Genomic DNA, 24,486 nt, shown 5'->3' on the forward strand with positions numbered 1-24,486 from the left:
TCTTTGTATTCCGGGGTACCTCTCTCTTCCATCTCTCGCCTTCAAATGGTCCAAAATGCAGCTGCCAGTCTACTCACGGCCCCCAGTTGCCGCAAAAGAGACCATATTACTCCAATTTTACGTTTTTTGCATTGGCTACCAGTCCGATATTGGATTGACTACAAGATTCTATTATTTGCTTTTAACAATTTAGCTCCTAAATATCTCTCTGATTTGATTGTTACTTACAATCCTTCCAGATCTCTCAGATCCAAAATTGTAATCTCTTCGCAGTAGCGGAAAACTGAACTACTTCTACGTTAGTCGAATTTAAATCCATGTTAAAAACGCATATTTTTTTCTCATGCTTTTAATTATTTGTAATGTGTGTGTGTGTGTGTGCAGGGTCCCTGAATTGGCCAGACTTTTTATTATTTTAAATGTATTTTAAAAAAATGGGCCTGATTGGCCCATAAGAAACATTATTTAAAAAGCAGGTGTTTGGATAGATATGACTTGGGTCACATCTGTCCAATCTGCTGCTGGTCAAATCATGTCAATCATTTTCATTTACGTCACTGCTATTGCTAGACTGATATTTCTTACATATTTCCTTTGGAATTGTTTTGTGGCTGTGGTACTGAGGGTAATGTCTGGTATTCTTTCCACCATCTCTAGTTTAAAAGGCTGTTTATAAGCACTGGGCTTTTTACTTGTTTGTATTTGTGTTTTGTTTGTAATGTTCAAATTTCTCATTTTACCTATGTGGTGTGGTGGTAAATTTCTTACTGTGGTGGTTCACCACTTGAGCGAATGTAGAGGAAACACTGAAGTATTATCTCAATGTGTGTGTGTGTGTGTGTGTGTGTGTGTGTGTGTGTGTGTGTGTGTGTGTGTGTGTGTGTGTGTGTGTGTGTGTGTGTGCCAGTTCACATTACTATTTGCGTGTGGACAATGTATGTGTGGACTTAATTTGCCTTTGGGTTTAATATTTATTGATAAAAATCATGATTGGAAATTTAATTATTTTATTATTTAATGATTAATTTGATTATGCTTTATCGGTGAAACCTATTTAATTAATAATAATTACCTTATTAAACCACATCTTTTTCCTTATGTCTTGTTCTCGTGTTTAGTTTAATTTTAATTCTCACTATGTGTGTGTGTGTGTGTGTGTGTGGGCGCGCCACTAGAGGGAGCTATAGCGCGGGTTTCACATGCGAATGAGGGAGGAGTTAAAAACGAAAGTGAAAGAGAGAAGCTGCGCCATTTTGAAGCTTTGAAAACTGTCCGCACTTGGATTCTATTTTAAACACCGTTTTAAAACAACTGCATATTTTTGTGGTAAGTTTAGTCTTCACTTATCTAATCATATAAAGTGAGCTGCTATTTGGTTTTGTGTTTCTTATGTTTCTAATGTTTAACAGCTCTGAGCAAAATGCTGTAAAAGATGACGATGTATATTTACTTTTATTCTTTACGAATGTGCCATTATTGTACGTAGGCTACAGTAATTAGAAACAACATTTAGTTGAATAATTATTGTTACAAAATAACTTCCGCTTTTAAGGACACTGCTGAATACCTCGCGTATACAGCATACAAGTTACCACAATAGTGCTTAAACTACTAAAATACTAAACCTGTTGTACATTATATTGTGTCCAGATTTCCATATCCTGCTGTAACAATGAAACGCTGAGGCTACATGAATGTACCAGAATAATGAACAAATACAAATTTTGTAAAATAAGTTTTAAAATGATAAAATTGATGTTTGAAATTGAACATTTCAGACAAATATCAGAGAAGACAACCATCACACAAACTGTAAAAATGCCATGATATGCGCTTGCCACGTCCTTTACAAACATAACTCTTTTTTTTTAATCTGTTCAATGAATTTGACACTGCAGTGCTGAATACTGCATCCAAATATTAAACTACAAAAAGTACTAAACACGGATGCAAATTAAGTTTAAAAACTACATTTAAACAAATGTAGGGCCTCTTACATTTATTTGAAACTCTGTCCTGATTTTCAGTTCCAGATGCATTCACTTAAATTATGGTAACAATATTACAGATAGTATATTTGAATAGTTTTTAAGGGTTGATTTCTTTAATGCAATCTACCTGAATAAATCATGTAAAATCTCCTAAATTATTTAGTCTATGAAACAATGAAATTTAATATTTTTTTGTGAAATGTGCCTTTTATTTAAACAGATTTTTAAAAAAGGGTATAAATTAGAGTGAATGGAAATGACCTGTTTATATTTGACTTTGAGTTACGTTATACAGTTAATAGACTGTTTGCTGCTAGCACATGCAAAAGCAGAAACAAACTTGTTACTCCACTGGCATTAGCAAAGTCATTTCTCATTGAACAAAGCAACATGTTTTATAATATTAGTAAATGCAGATAATCACATCACAACCTAACCATAAGCTCTGCTCTTCTCCACAATGGTCAAAACTTCAACATAACAGAAACTCTTTCAAATGTCAAACATAACTGAACATTAACAGATGTTCCCTTTCAGTCGGTCACGTTCGACGTACGTCGGAACTGACTGACGAATTGGGATCTGTTTCCAGAGACCGACCGAGACTTCGAGTGATTAAAACGAGCCAATGGACATTGGCATGCGGTTCACACATTCCACGCACCGCCCCGCAGCGCGGGTATAAATACGGAAGTGGAATACCGCATCATTGCTTTTTAACTTCGGAGCCGAACGGTTTGCTGTATCAAGCTGTTTCTACGAAGAGTGTTTAGACGAGTCTCGAGGAGGATCGCTCTCTTACCTGGGTGCTGGTGTGACGGCGCGAGTCAGCGAGTGGCCGCTGCATCATACACTTGTTCCTGTGTTGGTTGGCTGGGCGTTTCCGTTCTTTGAGTGCTCACACGCAGGCTTGCAATCGGACTGCTGTGAGCCGCGGCCATCTCCCTGAGTGCTTCAGCACTTCTAAAAGAGCATTTCCTTCTAAAAGAGCAACACGGTTTGACCCTGCATCTTTTTCAAGATGTCACTCAAACCGTGTGTTTCTGGATGCGGTTGTTTCCTGTCCTCATTTGACGGCCACGATCTCTCTCGCATATAAACATGTGAGATTGCTTTCGTGGGTGATCCATGCTCTCTCAGGAGAGCATGGTCACGTCGGCGCGTTGTTCGTCTCACCTTTCTCGTAAGGGCTTGAGCGTTCAGCGCGCCGTGTGCCGTCTCGCGCCGGCTGATAGCGGGGGTTGTCACGGCAAACGAGAACATGACCACGTCGGCGCGTTGTTCTCCTTGCTCTTTCATAGGGGCTGGATTGTTCAGCGCGCCGTGTGCCGTCAAGTCTGACGGCCACGCTCATTGTCTCACATGCCTGCTGGTAGCTTACAGATGGGATTGCTGGTCCTTTTTTGAAAAAGGGGGATCTAGTGTTTCATTTGGCGCTCTGGCGGAGGACAGATGTCAATTGCTGCATCGGATAGAGGGCTGTTATGCGCTGGAAATGATAATGCTGTGTTTCCCACTATAATGGTGTGTGCTCATGCTGAATCAGATTCAGAGTTGACAGCAATGCTTTTCGGGGTGGCTGCCCGGATGTGCATTGGAAAAATTTAGCAGCATGGAACTATTTGGTGTCAAAATATGGAACACCAAAAGGGCCATAACCTGTATACGTTTTTCCCTCTCTCACTGCCCTCTGTCCTGCATGCATGAGGGTAGTCCCGACCCAGGGGTTATGCAGGAACTGCGTGCAGTGATGGACCTCGCTCTCTGGGTGACGGAAGTCACTGCACGCTCCCTGGGTCAGGCGATGTCCACACCAGTGGTCCAGGAAGCTGGGGCTAAACCTGGCAGATATGCGTGAGCCCGATGAAGTTCGGTTCCTCAACGCCCCTGTCTGTCAGGCTGGCCTCTTCGGCGACGCCAACGAGAACTTCGCCCAGCAGTTCTTGGTGGCCCAGAAGCAGACGGAGGTGGTTAAAAAAAAAAATAATAATAAAATAAAATCCTGCCCCGACGACCAGCTGCTGCCTCCACCCAGTCGTCGGCCGCAGCACCTCCATCTGCTTGTCGCCGAGGGCGCCACCCTGCGTCCGCCTCCGCCCCTGCTAAGCCAAGCAGCAGCCTCCACCCAGGCAGCAGGTGGCCGGGCACAAGGGAGGCGCCCAACCCGTCCAGGGTCCCGCGAGCCTGCTAGCAAGCACAAGGGCAAGCGACCCTGAAACGGGCAGCCCAGCGAGAGAGGAATTGCTCGGGGAGACGGTGTCTGCACCCCTCCCTCCCCCGGAGGAGGACCGGGGGGAGAATATTTTTTGGTTTCGGTCCTGCCGCTGGCTCCCAGGAGTCCAGTGGTACCCACATTCTCAGAGCAGTTTCTTCCCTCCCTGAGCCCCGAGAGGGACAGGTTGGCAGCGTGCAACGCCCCCAGGCCTTGCCACTCCTTTCCTCCCCTCTCACCCCTCGCCAGGGGGCAGCAGAGTGGGCACCGAGGACGCCCCCCGGGACTTCTCACCCACTCTCTGCCCCACCTGGAGTATTCAGGCAACACTCCGGGCCGCCTCCGGGCCTCCCGAGTCGGGTCTGAATACTCCACCTCGCTGCCTCACCCCGGGTACGTCTGTGGTGCCGTTGGTCCCGCTAGTTCGGTCTCTGGGGGCCTGGTTAGGTCTCCCCAGGCCGTCTCGCTGGCTCATCCGTATCATCAGACTCGGCTATGCGATTCAATTCGCACGCCGGTCTCCCAAGTACAGGGGCATCCTCTTCACCTCCGTGCGGAGCAGCGATGCCCATGTCTTGCGGTCCGAGGTCGATGTCCTGCTGGCGAAGGGCGCGATCGAGCCGGTTCCTCCTGCCGATATGAGGTCGGGGTTCTACAGCCCCTACTTCATTGTACCCAAGAAAGGTGGGTTAAGGCCAATCTTGGACCTGCGCATTCTGAATCGGGCCCTGCACAAGCTCCCGTTCAAAATGTTAACGCAGAAACGCATTTTCCAATGCATCCGTCCCCGAGATTGGTTTGCAGCGACCGACCTGAAGGACGCGTACTTTCATGTCTCTATCCTTCCTCGACACAGACCGTTCCTACTCTTTGCGTTCGAGGGGAAGGCATATCAGTACAAAGACTGATACGTCTTCACGAAGGTCGTCGAGGCAGCCATTGTTCCGCTCAGAGAACGCGGCGTTCGCTTACTCAACTATCTCGACGACTGGCTTGTACTCGCCCAATCTCGGGAGCAGTTGTGCGAACACAGGGACATGGTGCTCAGTCACCTCAGCCTGTTGGGACTTCGGGTCAACCGAGAGAAGAGCAAACTCTGCCCCGCGCAGAGGATCTCTTATCTCGGTATGGAGCTGGATTCGGTCAGCCGGACAGCGCACCTCACTCCAGAGCGCGTCCGGTCAGTGTTGAACTGCTTGAATACGTTCAAAGGCAGGACAGCGGTCCCACTGAAATTCTTTCAGAGGCTCCTGGGGCATATGGCATCTGCAGCCGCGATAACGCCGCATGTCTGGTCCCTGGACAGGACGCGGAGGTTCTATGTGGCCTACCACAAGCAGTGAACACCAGTGGTAGACACCATCGCTTCAGCTAGAGCCCCCTCTATGAGGCGCCTCTACTCTCTGAAGTGGAACCTGTTCGTCGAGTGGTGCTCTTCCCGCCGGGAAGACCCCCGAAAGTGTTCGATTAACGTTGTGCTTTCCTTCCTGCAGGATGGGCTGGAGCGAAGGCTGTCTCCCTCCACCCTCAAAGTATACGTCGCGGCAATAGCGGCGTATCACGATGCAGTAGACGGTAAATCATTAGGTAAGCACGACTTAATCGTCAGGTTCCTCAGAGGTGCGAGGAGACTAAATCCTCCTCGTTCTACCTCGATACCCTCTTGGGACTTAGCCCTGGTGCTCAGAGCACTTCAGGGTCCTCCATTTGAACCTTTGCAGTCTGTTGAGCTAAAAATCCTGTCCATGAAGACAGTTCTCCTGATTGCATTGGCTTCAATCAAGAGTGTAGGTGACCTGCATGCACTCTCGGTCGACGAATCGTGCCTAGAATTCGGGCCGGCCAACTCTCACGTTGTCCTGAGACCCCGGCCTGGATACGTGCCCAAGGTTCCTACCACTCCCTTTCCGGACCAGGTGGTGAACCTGCAAGCGCTGCCTTCGGAGGAGGCAGACCCAGCCCTAGCTTTGTTATGTCCCGTCCGCGCTCTTCGCGCTTACGTTGACCGGACTCAGAGCTTCAGATCCTCACAGCAGCTCTTCATCTGTTACGGAGGCCAGCAGAAGGGAAAGGCTGTCTCCAAGCAGAGGTTGGCCCACTGGATAGTGGATGCCATTGTCTTGGCTTACCAGTCCCAAGACGTACCTTGCCCTTTCGGGTTGCGAGCACACTCAACAAGGAGTGTTGCTTCTTCCTGGGCGTTGGCTCAAGGCGCCTCGCTGACAGATATATGTAGAGCTGCGGGCTGGGCGACCCCTAACACGTTCGCTAGATTTTATAGCTTCCGTGTAGAGCCGGTATCTTCCCGCATTCTTGCCCCCAGTGGCCAGCAGCGCTAAGTGCCCGTTCTAGTGTCGGCTTGCATATGCCACTCCCGCCCTCTGGGCCGGATATGTGCGTCTATTCTGCTCCAGTTGTGTTCCCCGGAAACGGCTAACCCTGTGAGTTCCTCCGTCACCCCTTCGGTGTCAGACGTGGCGGCCGTCTGATGCCAGGCCTGCACCCGTATGCTTGTGGAACGTGTGTGTAGGCTGGGTTCCATATGTTGTGGTCCCCTCACGGCTACCCCATATGTGTATTCTCCACGGTTCCAGCTACCCTACTCGGCTAGCCCCGTGTCTTTCCCTCGACAGAGCTTCCTCTGTCGTCTCTGGGTTTGTTCTCCCCCCCCCCTGGAACCAGATTGGGTCCACTCCAGAGACTGCCATTTGTTGCACTACCCTGTTAGGATAATCCTTATGTGTATTCCACCTCTCCTTCCATTTGAAGGATGTGGCTCCGCAGCGTACCATCTCCCGAAATGGGCACGCTTTCCCAGCGTTATCCAATAGTCACACTGAGTGGGTCTTGCAGGAACAGCAGTGACTGTCCTTCCCTGCCTGGAGCCCTGACTCCCACTCTAACATAGGAGTGGTCCAGCGAGCTCAGGCAGGACGCTGGAAGGGCCAGCCTCCTGGCGTGTTGGTAGGGATCCCAATTCGTCGGTCAGTTCCGACGTACGTCGAACGTGACCGACTGAAAGGGAACGTCTCGGTTACGTATTGTGGCAGGGTGAAGAATCACGCAACACAGTGCTAGGTGAAAAGCCCCCGGAGGGTGGGTTTATTGTGAGCAGGTGAACAAACAGTGAGGTGAAGTCTTTGGTGCACGGTGCTTCCTTCTTCCCGTTGGTGCAGTGGTGACTCGCGGTGACGTCAGAGGGACTGGGTGGCCGGAGTGTCACAGGCTGCTGTCTGAGAGAGAGAGAAAGGTTAGTGCGCTGCTTCATGGAGTGTTCGTGCTCAGCCTGGTGTTCCCACGTGCGGTGCTTTATGTGGTGTGGTGATCGCCTGCAGCTGTGCCAATCCGGTCCGTGCTGAGTGCTGGCAGGTGATCGGTGTTTGTTGCCAGGGCGACGCTGACGAGAGCTCGGGAGACTTGTCACACTCCCCCCCCCTAAGCGTCGCTCTGGTCCTGGAACGATAATTAGACACACACATTGGGGAACATAGGGGTGGGCGGGGAGTGCGCCCTGACAGACCTGCGTAAGCCGACCACAGCCTGAAGAGTCCGTCCGCGTTGGAGTTGGCCGTCCCGGCCCGATGTACCACCGTAAAGTGGAAGTCCTGGAGCGCCAGGAACCACCGCGTCACCCTGGCGTTGGTGTCCTTGGCTCGGGCCATCCACTGCAGCGGGGTGTGGTCCATCATCAGGGTGAAGCGGCGTCCCAGCAGGTAGTAGCGGAGCTCCAGGACTGCCCACTTTATGGCTAGGAAGGGGCAGTTGAAGTCGGGCGCCAGCAAGACCGGCTCCGTGGTCAGGGCGGTCTTGATCCTCTGGAAGGTCCTGTCCAGGTTGCTGTCCCACTGCACCTTCTCCGGCTGCCCCTTCCTGGTCAGGTCTGTCAGGGGAGATGCTAGGGTGGAGAAGTCGGGGATAAAACAGCGATAATACCCCGCCAACCCCAAAAAGGCTCGTACCTGGGTTTTGGTCTCCGGGCGGGGCGTCGACAGGATGGCGTCTATTTTCTTCTGCTGGGGCTGGATCAGTCCTCTACCCACCCGGAAACCCAGGTACTGAGCCTCGGCGAGGGCGAGATGGCATTTCCGGGGGTTGGCGGTTAGCCCAGCCCGCCGGAGTTCCAGGAGCACCCTCCGCAACCGTTCCAGGTGGTCCTGCCAGGTCTCGGAGTGGATGACTACATCGTCCAGGTATGCTGCCGCGTAGGCTTGGTGGGGACGTAGAAGAATGTCCATCATCCTCTGGAACGTAGCGGGGGCCCCGTGCAGGCCGAAGGGGAGGACTCGATATTGCCAGTGCCCACTGGGTGAGGAGAACGCCGTCTTCTCCTTGGCGGAGTCGGTGAGGGGAACTTGCCAGTAACCTTTTGTGAGGTCGAGCGTCGAAATATACCGAGCCCTCCCCAGGCGCTCCAGCAGCTCATCCACTCGGGGCATCGGGTAGCCATCGAACTCCGAGACCTCGTTGAGCCGGCGGAAGTCATTACAGAAGCGGAGGGTGCCATCCGGCTTCGGGACCATGACGATGGGGCTGGACCAGGCGCTGCGTGATGGCTCGATTACCCCCGACTTCAGCATCTCACCGACCTCGTCCTCGATGGCCTGTCTCCGAGCCTCGGGGACCCGGTAGGGCCGTTGCCGCACAATGACGCCAGGTGGTGTGCGGATGTCGTGCTGGATGACTTTGGTCTGCCCGGGACGTGTGGAGAACACATCAGAGAACTGACGGACCAGATGATCCAGCTCCGTCTTCTGGGGGGCCGACAGCTGTGTTCCCACGTCCACGACCGGGGGCTCGACAGAGGCCAGTGCGGTGAGTTGGTCTCTGGTCCCCACCCACCTCTTCAGCAGGTTAATATGATATAGCTGCTCTTCGCGCCTCCGGCCCGGCTGGCGCAGCCGGTAGTTGACAGGACCCACTCGCTCTATGACAGTGAACGGACCCTGCCAGGTCGCCAGAAACTTGCAGGCGGAGGTGGGGACCAACACCATGACCCTGTCGCCGGGCTGGAATTCGCGGGGTTGAGCCGCCCGGTCGTACAGCTGCCGTTGGCTCTGCTGGGCCTTCGTCAGGTGTTCCCGGACTAATGGCATGACCCTCTCGATCCGCTCACGCATTTCCCTCACGTGTTCGATGGCGGAGCGGAGAGGTGCCGGCTGCTGCTGTTCCCAGGCTTCCCGGGCCACATCCAGGAGCCCTCGTGGCTGACGGCCGAAGAGTAGCTCGAACGGGGTGAAACCCAAGGAGGCTTGGGGAACTTCGCGGACTCCGAACAGGACGTAGGGAAGCATCAGGTCCCAGTCTCGCTTATCTTCGGCGGCCACTCGCCGGAGCATCTGCTTGAGGGTTTGATTGAAGCGCTCTACTAAGCCGTCTGTCTGCGGATGGTATACTGTGGTCCGGATCTGCTTCACCTTCAGCAGCCGGCAGAGGTCAGCCATTAGCCGGGACATGAAGGGAGTTCCTTGGTCCGTCAGTATCTCTGCTGGGATGCCGACTCGGGTGCAGAGGAGGAAGAGTTCCTTGGCGATGTTCTTTGCCGTTGCTTTCCGTAGGGGAAGTGCCTCTGGATACCTGGTGGCGTAGTCGACAATCACCAGGATGTGTTCATGTCCACGGGCAGACTTCGGCAACGGCCCCACCAGGTCCATTCCAATTCGCTCGAAAGGTACCCCGATGATGGGCAGCGGTATGAGCGGACTGGGGGGAGGTGCTCGTGGCGCGGTCCTCTGGCAGGTGGGACAGGCTTGGCAGAACCGCTTCACTTCTCCATCCAAGCCCGGCCAGTGGAAATGGTCACGGATGCGCTGGATGGTGTTGGCGGTTCCCAGGTGGCCGGATGGCTGTGGGCTAGCTCCATGACCATTTCCACGTTCGGTTTGGGAACCACGAGCAGTTCTTTTACCTCCCCCCTTCGCTGGGCGACACAGTACAACAGGCCGTTCCTGACGACGAAGTGCGGGAGAGGATGGGGTGCTGGTTGGTGCTCGTGGCCATCCACTGTCCGGACCTGCGACCAGCAATGCTTGAGCCGGTCATCTTCCAGCTGGGCCTTTGCGAACGAGCCCCCTCCCTGGACCTGTTGAAAGACATCAAAGAACACGTCAGTAACCGGGGAGGGGGACTCACCATCTCTCCCGCTGTCTGTCGCCAACAGGGCGGTGTTGTGGCTCCTCTTCCGGCAGCGACGACTATGGGGGCGGCTCCCGGCCCAGCTGGTTGGCTGCGTGGTGGCCCGAAGAAGCTCCTCGAACCCCGGCCAGTCCCGCCCAAGAAGCACAGGAACCGGAAGATCTTTCAACACGCCAACCTCCACTGGCCAGGCGCCAGGGCCCGCTGATATTGTTACTCGGCGGGCCGGGACATGACGAGTGTCGCCGTGAACGCAGGTAATCGGGAGCTGTGCCTTGACGGCCTTCTGCGGTGGGAGGACGGTGGCTTGGACGAGACTGACCGAGCTCCCGGAATCCAAGAGGGCCAGGACCGACCGTCCATTCACTTTTACCTCCGCTCGTGGAGCCCCACGGGGTGGGTCCTGATGCAGGCTGCAACCAGCCAGCCATGCGCGGGCTGGCGGGGCCGGTTCCTCCGTGGGCATCGGTTCGTCCACGGGGCCGGGAGCCGCTGGCCTGTGTACTGGTCGCGGGGTACCTTCCGGCGTGCGTCGCTCCTGGACCACCCTCCGAGGGAAGGACGGCGCTCGCTCCCCAGGCTCGCGGTGCATCGCCGCCTCCGCCAACTCGATGGCTTCCACGAGCTCGGCGATGGTTGCCGGATTTGTCATTCTCATAGAGCTCGGAGCATCCGGTCCACGGTGACGCGCTCCGCAACCTGACCTGCGGTGGGTGTTCCCTCGAGCAACCAGTGACGTGTGAGCCGCGACAGTTCTGCGGCTTGGGCGCGGGCTGGGCGTCGAGGCTTGAACTCCCACTCATGGAACAGCTGGGCTGCGGAGATGGCGGATAGCCCAAGGCGTCCGAGGATCTCTTTCTTAAGTTCATCATAATTATCAGCCGATTCAGCGGGAAGAGAAAAGTACGCTCTTTGAGCCTCACCAGACAATAGGGGTCCCAGGACCCGCGCCCACTCACTTCGTTCCCAGCCTTCCCGAACTGCCGTGGTCTCGAACATCTGCAAATATAGTTCAACATCATCTTGTGAGGTCAGTTTTGGCAGTAGTTGGGTTGCTCGGACACGCGGATCAGGAAGCGGAACGTGACGGGCGGCGGAGAGGCGGAGGGCGGCGAACTCTTCTTCTATGGTGGCTTGACGGGCTGCCAGGTGCTCAGTGATCTGCTGCTGACGTGCACTCACTTCCGTTAAGCATTTGAGCAGGTCTTCCATGACGGGGAGAAGCGCCGCCCTACTTCCAGGTTCCGTGAGTGACTGGGGAAACAGAAAAAAAAACTAAATAAAAGTCCGGGGATGGTTGGTGATTCTTCACGCTCTCTGTGGCAGGGTGAAGAATCACGCAACACAGTGCTAGGTGAAAAGCCCCCGGAGGGTGGGTTTATTGTGAGCAGGTGAACAAACAGTGAGGTGAAGTCTTTGGTGTGCGGTGCTTCCTTCTTCCCGTTGGTGCAGTGGTGACTCGCGGTGACGTCAGAGGGACTGGGTGGCCGGAGTGTCACAGGCTGCTGTCTGAGAGAGAGAGAAAGGTTAGTGCGCTGCTTCATGGAGTGTTCGTGCTCAGCCTGGTGTTCCCACGTGCGGTGCTTTATGTGGTGTGGTGATCGCCTGCAGCTGTGCCAATCCGGTCCGTGCTGAGTGCTGGCAGGTGATCGGTGTTTGTTGCCAGGGCGACGCTGACGAGAGCTCGGGAGACTTGTCACAGTATGTAACCCTCGTTCCCTAAAGGAGGGAACGGAGACGTACGTCCCGTCGCCAGGTGCTGTGCTTCAGCTGAAGGCCGAGTCACTTATCTCGGCTCCTCAGTTGAAAAACAATGATGCGGTATTCCACTTCCGTATTTATACCCGCGCTGCGGGGCGGTGCGTGGAATGTGTGAACCGCATGCCAATGTCCATTGGCTCGTTTTAATCACTCGAAGTAGGTCGGTCTCTGGAAACAGATCCCAATTCGTCGGTCAGTTCCGACGTACGTCTCTGTTCCCTCCTTCAGGGAACGAGGGTTACATACGTAACCGAGACGTTTCCCTTCACTCAAAAACACATAAAATAACGCTTAATTTCAATATTAACTCTCCATTTCCAGCCATATGCAAAGCATGCTGGGAATTTACAATGGTGTCTCGAAATAAAACTGCATAATTGAGCTAATTCTCTTAAAATAAATAGGTAGCATTTTTTCCTTAATTTTATCTGCTTAATCAGTTCCTCAATTCAAGCCTCAAAATTGCTTTAATTTCCTTTAAAAAAAATTGGAAAATGTATCTCTTGTTTTTATTAATTAAATGTTCTCAATATTTTCTATACAACACTAAACCACAATTTTCTTAAGAAAATATGCACACTATTTTTAATTGTCACCTTAATTTATTTGTGAAAATTACAAGGCCCATGATTCATTTTTTGTATGATCTACATAAGTGCATTTTGTATATGTATTTGTCTTTCTCCACATCTCTCTTTTTACTCTTTGGCTACAAATGGAATTATATTAATTCACAATATGTACACATTCATTATTAATCTTATGCCTAATCTGATGAAAACGGCCTTGTTAATATTTCTTGTTCGTTATGAATCACATAGCCTATTACATAGGCCTATTTTCAATTCAAAATGGCGAAATTAGACAAAAGGTTATTAATTTGCCTGAATATTTTTGTCATTTGTTTAACATTTCTGACTTAAAGAAGCAGCTGTCAAATATGAAATGTTTAGTTTAGCTACTTGCATCTCTCTCACTTGACGTCGAGTTGCGCTGCTAAAATTTGCGCTCAGCCTCAGCAGCTTCTATGAACATAAAGCCTGTCTACTCTGATTTGATTGGTTTTCTCAAATATTTTGACATTGCCGAGCGGTGACAGACCAATGAGGCTCAGATGAACGCACACACCTCTGCTTCTGACGTACGCTCTGCTCGGCACCACTGCAGATTGAAGAATATGCTGAAGCCCCCGTAAAAAGGGCCTAGTTGTAAACAATTGAGAAAGAAAACCGGATGCGTACACTCTAAAAAATGCTGGGTTTGAAATAACCCCAGTTTTGTTGAAAATGGACTAACCCAGCAATTGGGTTGTTTTAACCCAGCGATTGGGTTGTTTTAACCCAGCAATTGGGTTGTTTTAAGCAAACATTTAACCCAACCGCTGGGTTAAAACAACCCAACCGCTGGGTTAAAACAACCCAATTGCTGGGTTAGTCCATTTTCAACCCAACTTGGGTTATTTTTAACCCAGCATTTTTTAGAGTGTATCATTGGATCCGTGCATTCGTCTTAAAGAGACAGCAGCCTAATATACCCACAGCTGTTTATCACCACAATTAATCAAACGAAAAAAGAGAAAGAGAAAATCACTTTTGTAGCTTTAACAAAGATAAATTATATTAATTGCATTACATTAATCATATTTAATTTATACAGTGAAGACTATACGGTCTTATTTTGCATTTGATTATTCAATGTCTGTACCTGAATACAGTTAGATTTACCTGACAAAACATATCATTCATTGTGAACATGCACTGTATTTATGATTATATTATTTGTATTATGTATATGTGATTTATGTGGTCTCATAATGAGGATTTAAAGTGGTTTTCCTTCATCAGTGTCAGTCCCTCAGCCTCACCATCGGTGTCAACAAACTGCTCTGTCTCCAAAATGTCATGGCTACACATGGCTCAGAATTGTGTACTGGGGTCTGTTCTTCATACCTCGCTTACTCAGTGAGCTGGATTTGATTGTTGATGATAGGGGTGCTCCGATTGATCGGCAACCGATCTCGATCGGTCGATAATCGCTTTGAGATGATTGATATGTGGTCTCTAAAAAGGCCGATCTCATGAACCGATCGCAGCTGATGACACATAAAACCCGCACCTGCTGTGAGAGCTAGGGCATGATATGCAGCGACACCGTCTTATTCTCTTTCCGGCGCGGGTAAAATAATTATAATGCTGAAGGTGAGGTACAATTCATATTTCTATATTAAATAACTTACGAAGTCATTTGAAAACTTTCTGTGAGATGCAAGTTCACAAACCGCGCGAGTGAATCACCGCGTGCGCTCTCTCTCTCCCTCTCATAATGCTCAAATGGCTTCACATCAGCGCATCGCATCTGCACTAACATCAAGCTGCAAAGTTGACACCAGATTTGCCACTTGCACAATCGAGGCAGTGTCGGATTAAGTTTGTCACTTAAGTTTATCATTTGCATTTATTTTTTAGTCTTGCCAGTGTTCAAACCGCTCAGCACTCACGCGCTCTCCAGACCGTGAGCGCACGCACGCACACACACACACACACACACACACACAGGCCATCTCCCAAAAAGCTTGCGAGTTCAAATTGAAATGGCCAAATACACACAAATGTTTGTACTAAATGACCGTCTTGACGAGTGTGCACGTAAACCCCGTCGTGACTCGCGAGTGAACATTTGTGCAACTGCATGTAACCGTATCCGTGTTCGCTCTTAAAGTGACAGTTGTCGAATAAACTGCTGCTGTCTCTGAGTATCTCTTTGTCTTGTCTTGTTTGATGAACTTTTATGACACTCTCTGCTAGGGATGCACGATATATCGGCAACATATCGTTATCGGCCGATAAATGATTATTTTTGATGTTATCGTTATCGGTCTAATAAGAAAATTTGACCGATATAGTCAAGCCGATAGATAATGTATTATTTCCTTCAGCTGAGACGGACGTGCTGTCCACCATGATGGGTTTGAATTGCTCTAAATATGTTTGGAATCACTTCGAAAAGGAAAATACAGTTATGTGCAACATGTGCAGCGCAAGTCTTCTATAATCTACATAAAATGATAATGAGAATAGAATAGGCTGTAAAAGAGCGTTGTGTTTCAGCGCGTTTGTTGAGGGAAGAGCGCGCCCACGGAGTTACACCTTCATGACGAGCACAGTCAAGTTCGCTTGTGCATTCACAGCCTTTTGTGCCATTGTAAGTTGTAATATTATATTTATTATTATTCTGTGTATGTAATATCATATAGGATGCGTTTGTTTGAGTTAATAAACGATGCAGTAAAGCACTTCATTGTACCGGTCTTTAGCTTCAGCGCGCGCCCACGGAGTTACACCTTCAGCACAGTCAAGTTTGCTTGTGCATTCACAGCCTTTTGTGCCATTGTAAGTTGTAATATTATATTTATTATTTTGTGTATATAATCCCATATAGGATGCGTTTGGTTGAGTTAATTAACGATGCAGTAAAGCACTTCATTGTACCGGCGCGCATTTCAAACAGAAATGCACAGCATTAATAACTACTGGAACTGTCCTATACATAACACTGCAATGAGAATATTTCTGTTATAAAACGTAGTGAATTCTCTGGGTTTAGTTGTTTTTCAGCGCGCTGTTGTGGGAAGCGTCAACAACGCATTCTGACCAGCACAGTCAAGTTCGCTTGTGCATTCGCGTCATTTTAAGCATATGTAAGTCGTAATATTACGTTTTTGTAGTTTAAACATCTGATTAAAGTCATATAGGATGTGTTTGGTTAAGTCAATAACCCGCAGTGCTTCACTGTACCGGTGATCATCTTCAGCTTCAGCACGCTCTCAAACAGGGGAAGAGCATCCACAGGAGTTATAACCCTTCACCTATGCGTGATTTTGTGCTAATATAAGTTGTAATATTATATTTATTTTGTATAAATATCTGATTGTTCTCATATATGATGCGTTTAGTTGTTAATTAAACTTCTAAGCGCTTCAGTTTATGGTTGTTCGTTCATTCTCTCCAGCTTCAGCGCGCTCTCAAACAGCAACATTATTCCTAATAGACTAGACTAATATTACAGATGTTTACTATTACTGTAATATTAAACATATTTTTTTTTTCAAAAACACAGAAGCATTATTTTTTATAATTAGCACTTTTATTGTTCTTGTATCATTTCCATCAACAATATGGTTTGATTAAAACCATTTCTTTATCGTCTGTGCGGAGGTTATTTCATGCACTTGCATTCTGATTCTTTATTATGCAGCCTCAGTAATGCTGTTCAATTACTTGTTTGCATTATTTAGGTATATTATTTTTATTTTTTAGACAATATAATTTTTGGTAACATTTTACAAATAAGGTCTCATTTTATTAATGCATTAACTATCATGAACAAACAGAGAGCAATAACCTTTGTTTCTTTTAGTAATAAAATGTTTGTGTTTTGTAACAGTCCATTCACAGTTCATACCTAATGTTAAAAGACACAACTTTGGGTCTGAATATGTTGAGATTAACATGAACTAAAATTAATAAATCAAGTTGAAGTATTGTTCATTCATTGTTGGTTAACTAATACTAAGAAAAATTAAACCTTATTGTAGAGTGTTAAAAAAAAAATTTGGCCATAGGAGTGTAAAATTAATTTGAAAAGGTAAGGAATCTCACACTGGTTCAAATAGGCTACTGTAGTGTATAGGTTTGATTTATGTTGAAGTGTTTGGGACATGGCTTTTAATGGTGAGCCTTTTGTTTTTGTAATCAGGCTCTCAGAGTTTATTAAAATTTGTATTTAGATTTATCGGCCAATATATCAGTTATCGGCTTTCAAATATTAAGAATTATCGGTTATCGGTATCGGCCAAAATGTTCATATCGGTGCATCCCTACTCTCTGCTCTTGAATGACTAACTTTTGCAACCTTAAGTGTAAGGATTAATCTAATTTAATTTATTCAGGGAAGACCAATATTAATTTACATTTCTTATTAAATGTCTTTAGTATTTCTTACCTCAATACTAATGTTAGACCTACCTGAAAATTTGTTTTTAAAAACAAAAATGCACTGCATGATCAAATATTCAGGTGAGATAATTATATACATTTATGATATACATTTATTTGGGAAAGATGGCCAACAGTAGCCTTAAGTTATCTCATTTTCTAAAATAAACACTTGGTGGTTCTTCAAGATCTTGACTCTAGCCTATTTCTACAGTTTTTTTTTTCTCAATACAGTTAATTTAGAGTTAGTTTAATTTCTACAAATGGTGAAAACTCTGCAAGATTATAGATAAAAGATTGCCATTCCCTTGCCATTCTGTGATTGGCAGTGATCGGCAATCGGCAGATCATGATCTTGGTGATCGGTAATCGGTGATCGGCCCCAAAAATGCTGATCGGAGCATCTCTAGTTGATGATTTGGCATGATCTTGGATTGTTTGGTTCTTTGACGCTCATCCTGGACTTGCTGTCTTACACTCTCTAAAAAAAAAAGGTTCTATATGGCACCAACAATGGTTCTTGGCTCGTAATCATAGGGGAACCTTTTTTAGTGCTATATAGCACCAATTTTGGTTCTTCTGCGGTTCTTCTGCGGTTCTTCAGAGGTGCTATATAGCATCTTAGTCAGAGAACCGGTGAAGAACCTCTGAAGAACCACTGAAGCACCAAAATTGGTGCTATATAGCACTAAAAAAGGCTTGCGAGCAGCTTATTTAATATAAACAGGATTAGATTGCATCTTTTTAAGTGGCGTTGATACTTAAAATTTGTCCCAATCACTGATATTTTATAACAAGAGTTGCTTACTGAACCAGGGGCAATAATAATTTTAAATAAAAACAATAATAATATACATTTATTTGAAAGTAATATTATAATGTTGTGTAAAAGGTGTATAATACTATAGACACAGTCACTTGATTGAGCGATTTATTTGTGATGGAATAATTACTTTAGAATTTTATTGGAGTCTTACACACATGTTGTAACGTCAATCTGAGCCGTGCATTAATTTGAGTAATGACGGATATTATGGGATGGCTTGATGCAGGAGATGCAGAGAGCTTGATCTTGACCCTTAAGAAACTTTTATACTGTCACGTTACAAATCAGCTTAGAATTGAATTAAAAATGTAATTACAACATTGAAATAAAAATGTTAAGGGTGTACAAATACTATAAAATCGTTAATATAAATAATTGGGAATCATCATCAAAACAGTGCACATTTCATTTGTCTATTATAACTTTTATGTTGTTTTGGTCGTTTGGCTGTTTCCTTATAAAGGTCCAGAAATTCATGTTTTTCTTTTTTTAATTTGTCAAGTTTTTCGCCAGGTGTTTTTTAAATTATTATTTGATGTCATTACGTTGCTGTCTTGCCGCCAGCCAATCGCTGCATTGCTGATCATGGTTTCGAGTATCGATGCATCTGCCCTCTTCAGGGAACACAAGAATGCGCAGTAATCTCAGACAACTTAATCCAGATATTTTAATCCAATCCGCAAATTCATTTGAAGAACCAAATTAGCCAGAGACCAGTTATCACAATGAAAAGATCTGGGATCTGTCAAATCATCTCAGCTGTATTAAGCGAGGTACGAAGAACGGATCCCTGGTGCCCTGGCAAATTTTAACGTCAAGTTTGTTTTTTTATTAATTCCAACTTTTGCGTTGAGAGTGGCATATATTCCTCTTTCAGGGCCTGTTTTGTTATAAATGAGGCCTCATGCTTCTGAGGCATTTGTTATAATACATAATCTACATATGATTACTTACTTTTGATACTTTATTTGATCCAATTATTATTGCCTCATTATACATTATTATAAATGTATTTTAAGTCATTTTAATGGCTATTGTTCACTAAGGTCTAATCTGATTACTCTATCGTCAAAATAACTGACCGATTATTTGAATACCTAAATAATTATTAGTGACAGCCCTAGATTAAAAAAATATAAAAATAAAATCAACAGAAATAATTTTTCCAAGCATATATTTTGTCATTGAAGATTTCTTTAAAATAGTTTTTGAATATTGAATGAAATAAAATGGTTTCGGCACCATTGTAACAGTTCTTTGTTCAGGGAAGAAGGAGGCAAGAACCATTCAAAATACTTTAATAAAAAACATTCAAAATACTTTAATAAAAAAACAAACTGAAAGTAAAAGCGGCAGCCCCTCACAGACGACTGCCGTGCACACACATAATAAAACGTATAGAAACGCAACATAAAGTCCTGGCCTGGTGCTCTCTCATCCTTCACTGTCGTCGCTCCTCCTTTTATGCATCCGAGCTCCTCCTCGCTGCTTGCCACACAGTTTATATCTGCAGATAATGGTTTTGTCATGTAAAAGTGTCTGTCTGTGCAGAAATACACAATTTAGTTGTTGTCTGTTGGTTTAAATAAAAAACACATGTTTAATTTAGCCAAAAGAAGCTATTGTGGATGGATTATGCCTTTCACAGTGGTATAAGGAAAGTTGAAATCACAGGATAAAGCTTTTATGTTTTTGTTACTGTACATGCTTATGCATTTAAACCAATTATTTAGAAAATCTAATAATATGAATTATAAATTAAATATTTCTGTAGTTTACTTGCTTGCAGAGGTGGAAAGAGTAACAAAATATTCTACTCAAGTAAAAGTACTATTACTTCAATGAAATTTTACTTAAGTAGAAGTAAATGTACTTGTCTAAAAATGTACTCAAGTAAAAGTAAAAAGTAGTTCATTTAAAATGTAAAAGTTACTGATTTACTTTTTTTAACAGCGGGGTGAGAGACTCCCGTGTAGGGTTGTGGTAGAATGAGATTTTCACGATATGAAAACAGTTTCACAGCATCACGGTATTCATTATTTAATAAATAAACTGTATTATTAAATTATGGTTATCATTATCACCAGTTAAAATGGCATTAAATTAATGAAAACCTTTTCTTTCTTTTTTTTGGTTGAACAAATGCTTTATTATAACAAACTTGAAACCATTTTTTTTATTTTTTATAAACATTTCAATAAAACATGTCTAATGAACTAAATAAATTATTATGAATTAGATTAACAACTTTAAGAATAATAGAGTCCTAAGAATTTTTTCTTTTTATGATTTAATACAAATACATTACCAAAACGGTGGTAATCAAATACTTATCCTTTCATTTTTTGGGCAAAGCGCTGCTGTTTTACTAAATTAAACCATGGATTTAAAAATATATTCTTAAATAATGTTTAAATTATGTAATATTATTATTGTTGTTATTATTATTATTATTTTGACATGTATTCTATAGACCTACAATAGTAATATATTTCTGTCTAAATTTCATCTAGTTAAACCATTTATTTTGACGGGTTTTAGTGAGGACCTATTTCAGGGAAGATCTGTTTCAGAGTGTATTTGATAATGGCTTTTAATCAAATAAAATGATGAAAATGTTCATTAGGGGGTCTCAGATCAGTTCTGGAAATGTTCATACTGTATGATCATGCCCAAATATGTTTTTTTGAGACGTTAAACACCACGAGCATCACGTAGGCTACTTGCTAGAAGACGAAACGGAGCTGCTCATTCACACAGAGACAGAACAAGCAGATCATATGTAGCACTTGTCTAATAATTAGCAATAGTTTAATGGATTGCTTATTGTATAATACAGTTAGGATTTGAATTGTCAGAAGATTTAGGGATCGCTAAGGAGGTAGCGGGTTGTACTGAGAAACAACAGACAGACACAAGATTAAATTTGAAATAGAAATATAATTGATTTCACTTTTAAAGAAAATATAGAAAGTTAATCAAATAAAATAAAGTAAATTACAAGATCACATGGACAAACAATAAAACTGACTGAAAATTCCGAGTGCACTGGGTTTTTCCCTTAAATATATGCACAGACCGGTCAATTCAGTACATCAAAAATAATTAAAAAAATAAAAGAAAAATAAAAGAAAAATAAAAGAATACACAAGAGAAAGTATAGTGTTCCCTTTCGTTCAGTCACTCCGACGTACGTCAGTGACTGACAAATGGGGGTTTCGCCTAGAAGCCAATTACCTTCGAGGTATTTGACAGCGCCCAATGGCGTGCCAATGCCATGGGCATGCGGAATTTGCATGCGTAACTCCACCCCACCTCGTGGGTATATAAGGAAGTACGCTAGCAACATCGCATTATGTTTCTGCTTTGGAGCCAAGAGTATCTCTTCACTCCTTCAAGCCTGCTAACTGAGTCTTTGTCAGCCTTCGAGACGAACAGCTTTCCAGAGGTGTTGGATCTACAGCACGTTCCAGCGATCTCATGCTGCCTGCCTGCTGATCTGTGCAGTGATCTGCAACAGCTGTGTGTGTGTTTCCCTGGGCGCTTCGGCACTTCTGCAGAGCTTTCCTCTCACAAAAAGAGCTTGCGCGTGGCACGTCTTTTTCAAGACGGTTCGCCCGTGCACTTCCGGGTGCGATCGATCTCCGTTGCTATGGGCACATTCACTGCTAGATGTGTTTGGGCTTCAGCACGTTCGGGCAGTGTTTGTGGATGTGTCATGTTCCCACTGCGGGAACGTGACCATCGCGATGTCGCGGTCGAGACTCAGTGATCTCCGTGAGGAGAGAGAGTCCCCTCTGCCACACCCCAATCTACCGTCTCCGAGAGAGGTGGTACTTTGGCTGGTGGCCAGGGTGACCTGAGGGCGGTGCCGTGGTTTTAAGAACCCCGACGATCATTCCTCGGGCCACGCCCCCTCTCGCATATCGCTTCCCGCGAGTGTTGGACTGAAACAGCGGCCCGTCTCTGACGCCTCGTTCGTTCAGTTCACGCTCCGGATAGCAGTGAGATGTCGATCGCCGCATCCCAAGGTGGGCTGGAGTCCTTTGGGGATGACGATTAGGTTGTGCTCCGCCTCCGGGTGTGTCAGCGCTGCCTGATCCGACCTGAAGTTGACAGTCATGTTATCTCGGGCAGCCGCGAGTCTCGCGCTGGTGTGGAACTCCGCCCAGTCGCGAGTGCTCGTGGTTGCGCGATTGGTTTTTGGGGGCGGCACCCGACAGCTGTTGGGCCCCGCCCCCAATGCCTTTCGCTCCCGAGGTGCATGAGGAGATCACGCGGTCCCGGAAGTCCCCGTGCTTCCCGCGATCGTTTGGTGGCCTCCTCCGCCTTCTCTGCCCTTGTTGGGGCCGCGGCCTAAGGGTACACTGGGGCCCCCTCTCCCCCACTGTTGAACTCTCAGTTGCGCACTACGGTGTCCACAGAGGGCTTTGACGTGGCGTGGTGTGGCTGCCTTAAGCACCCTCCCAAAGCCTGTGGGCTCGTCTACTTCGGTGGCGTGGTCCTGCAGAGCTACGGGCAGGCCGCCGCCCCTTTGCACATGCACAAGGGTGGGGCCGACCCAGGGCTCTTCAATGAGCTGCGTGCCGCAACTGATCCCGCCCCCCGGGTGGTGAAGGTGGCCACACGCTCCCTGGGTCGGGCGATGTCCACAGCTGTGGTCCAGGAGAACACCTGGCCTTACCTGGTGATGTGGAGGACGTTGAGCGGGCCCGCCTCCTCAACTCGCCCATATCCCAGGTTGGCCTCTTCGGCGGCGCGGCTGAGAACTGCGCCCAACGGTTCTCGGCCGCCCCAGAGCAGACTGAGGCTGTAACACGTACTGCCCCGGCGGCCAGCTGCTGCACCCAGCCGCCGGCTCAGTCGCCTCAGTCCGCTCGCCGCCGAGGGCGCCCTCCCTCCTCCCGCCCGGCCCCAGCAGCAGCCTTCACCTGGGCCGCGCCGTGGAGGTGGTTGAGGATGACGCCCAGTCCTGGTTAAACGCCAGGCTGGAGGTGGACAACTCAGAGATGGGTTCCAGTTCTTCCCAGGGGATGGTAGCAGGGCCTCTCCTTCCCCTGGTGGAGGGCCGGGGGAAAATCCTTCCTTGGGAAGAACTCATGTTCCTGTCTCTGAGGACCCAGAGACTGGTGATGACGGTGTGCGCCACCCACGGGTCCCGCCACTCTCATCCCTCTCTGTCGCCAGCCTCCTGGCAGAGCAGACCCCAGTGGAACGCGCGTCCTTCCCTGGTCTCCTCTGTCAGGACGCAGCTGTTAACCGCACCCCCACACCGGGACGCTCAACAGCCTCCCTTGTCCGGATCGGTAACGCTGCATCGCTGCCCCACTCTGGGTACGTCTGTAGTCCGAATGACCCCGCTGGTGCAGTTCTTGGGAGCCTGGCTTCAGATTCCAGGGCTGTCCCGCTGGGTCGCGAAGACAATCAGGCGCGGCTACGTGATTCAGTTCGCGCAGGCTCCTCCCTGTTTCCGGGGAGTCCGCTTACTATGGTCGAGGCTAATGCCCCTGTCATGCGAGCGGAGGTTGCCACCCTACTGGCGAAGGGTGCGATCGAGCCTGTCCCTCCAGCCGAGATGAAGTCCGGGTTCTACAGCCCCTACTTCATTGTACCCAAAGAGGCCGGTGGGTTTAGACCAATCCTGGACCTGCGCATCTTGAACCGTTGCCTACACAGGCTTCCGTTCAAGATGTTGACAGCAAAACGCCTTTTCGAATGCGTTTGTCCGGTCGATTGGTTGCAGCGATCGACCTGAAGGACGCCTACTTCCATGTCTCCTACCTCGACTCAGACCATTCCTACGGTTTGCTTTTGAGGGGCGGGCATGTCAGTACGCGGTCCTCCCATTCGGGCTATCTCTGTCCCCTCGCGTCTTTACGAAGATTGTCGAGGCAGCCTTTGTGCCCCTCCGGCAGCACGGGGTTCGCATCCTGATTCCTGATTCCTCCTGCTCTCTCGAGAGCAGGTTTGCGGACACAGAGATCTGGTTCTGCACCACTTAGCCCGTCTGGGCCTTCGGGTCAACTGGGAAAAGAGCAACTTTGCCCCGTGCAGAGGATCTCTTTTCTCGGTGTGGAGATCGACTCGGTCGCCATGTGCGCGCAGCTTACGAGCGATCGCGCGCAGTCTCTGCTGACTTGCCTCCGTCAAATCGAGAGCAAGAGTGCGGTTCCACTGAAACACTTTCAGAGGCTCCTGGGGCATATGGCATCTGCAGCCGTGGTAACGCTGCTCGGATTGCTACATATGAGACCGCTTCAGCACTGGCTTCGCGATCAAGTCTTTATTATTAACAGTTCTTCAATATAAATGTTTCTTCTGAACATGAATGGTTCTTTAGAACATAGGCTTCTCTTGCCTACTCTATTTTTTAAAATATAGCCTATAGAAATTAAATCATGTAATATGAAATAATGATTTAAATTTTATTTTAAATAACAGACTAATTCACAGCAAGGCCGTAACAGGTCAAACAGAACAGTGAGCGAAATTCTAGGTCTAATTCTAGTTGGGAAATAATCTTGTTGGGACTATTTGTAAACAATATTTGCACTAATTTGCATCAAAAAT

General features: G+C 47.2%; 1 protein-coding gene across 1 annotated transcript in view; it reads left to right on the forward strand.

The window, feature by feature from the left end:
• Positions 1–1,211: 1,211 nt before the first annotated feature.
• The window catches only part of LOC307124380 (protein NLRC3-like), a 46,249-nt gene continuing 22,974 nt past the window's right edge, over positions 1,212–24,486 (forward strand). Inside the window, exon 1 of the mRNA XM_079813538.1 lies at positions 1,212–1,326. The gene's annotated coding sequence lies outside the window, so the exon portion shown is untranslated. The remainder of the gene's footprint in view (positions 1,327–24,486) is intronic.

The sequence above is a fragment of the Gobio gobio genome (assembly GCF_949357685.1).
Source record: "Gobio gobio genome assembly, chromosome: 3".
NCBI lineage: Eukaryota > Metazoa > Chordata > Actinopteri > Cypriniformes > Gobionidae > Gobio > Gobio gobio.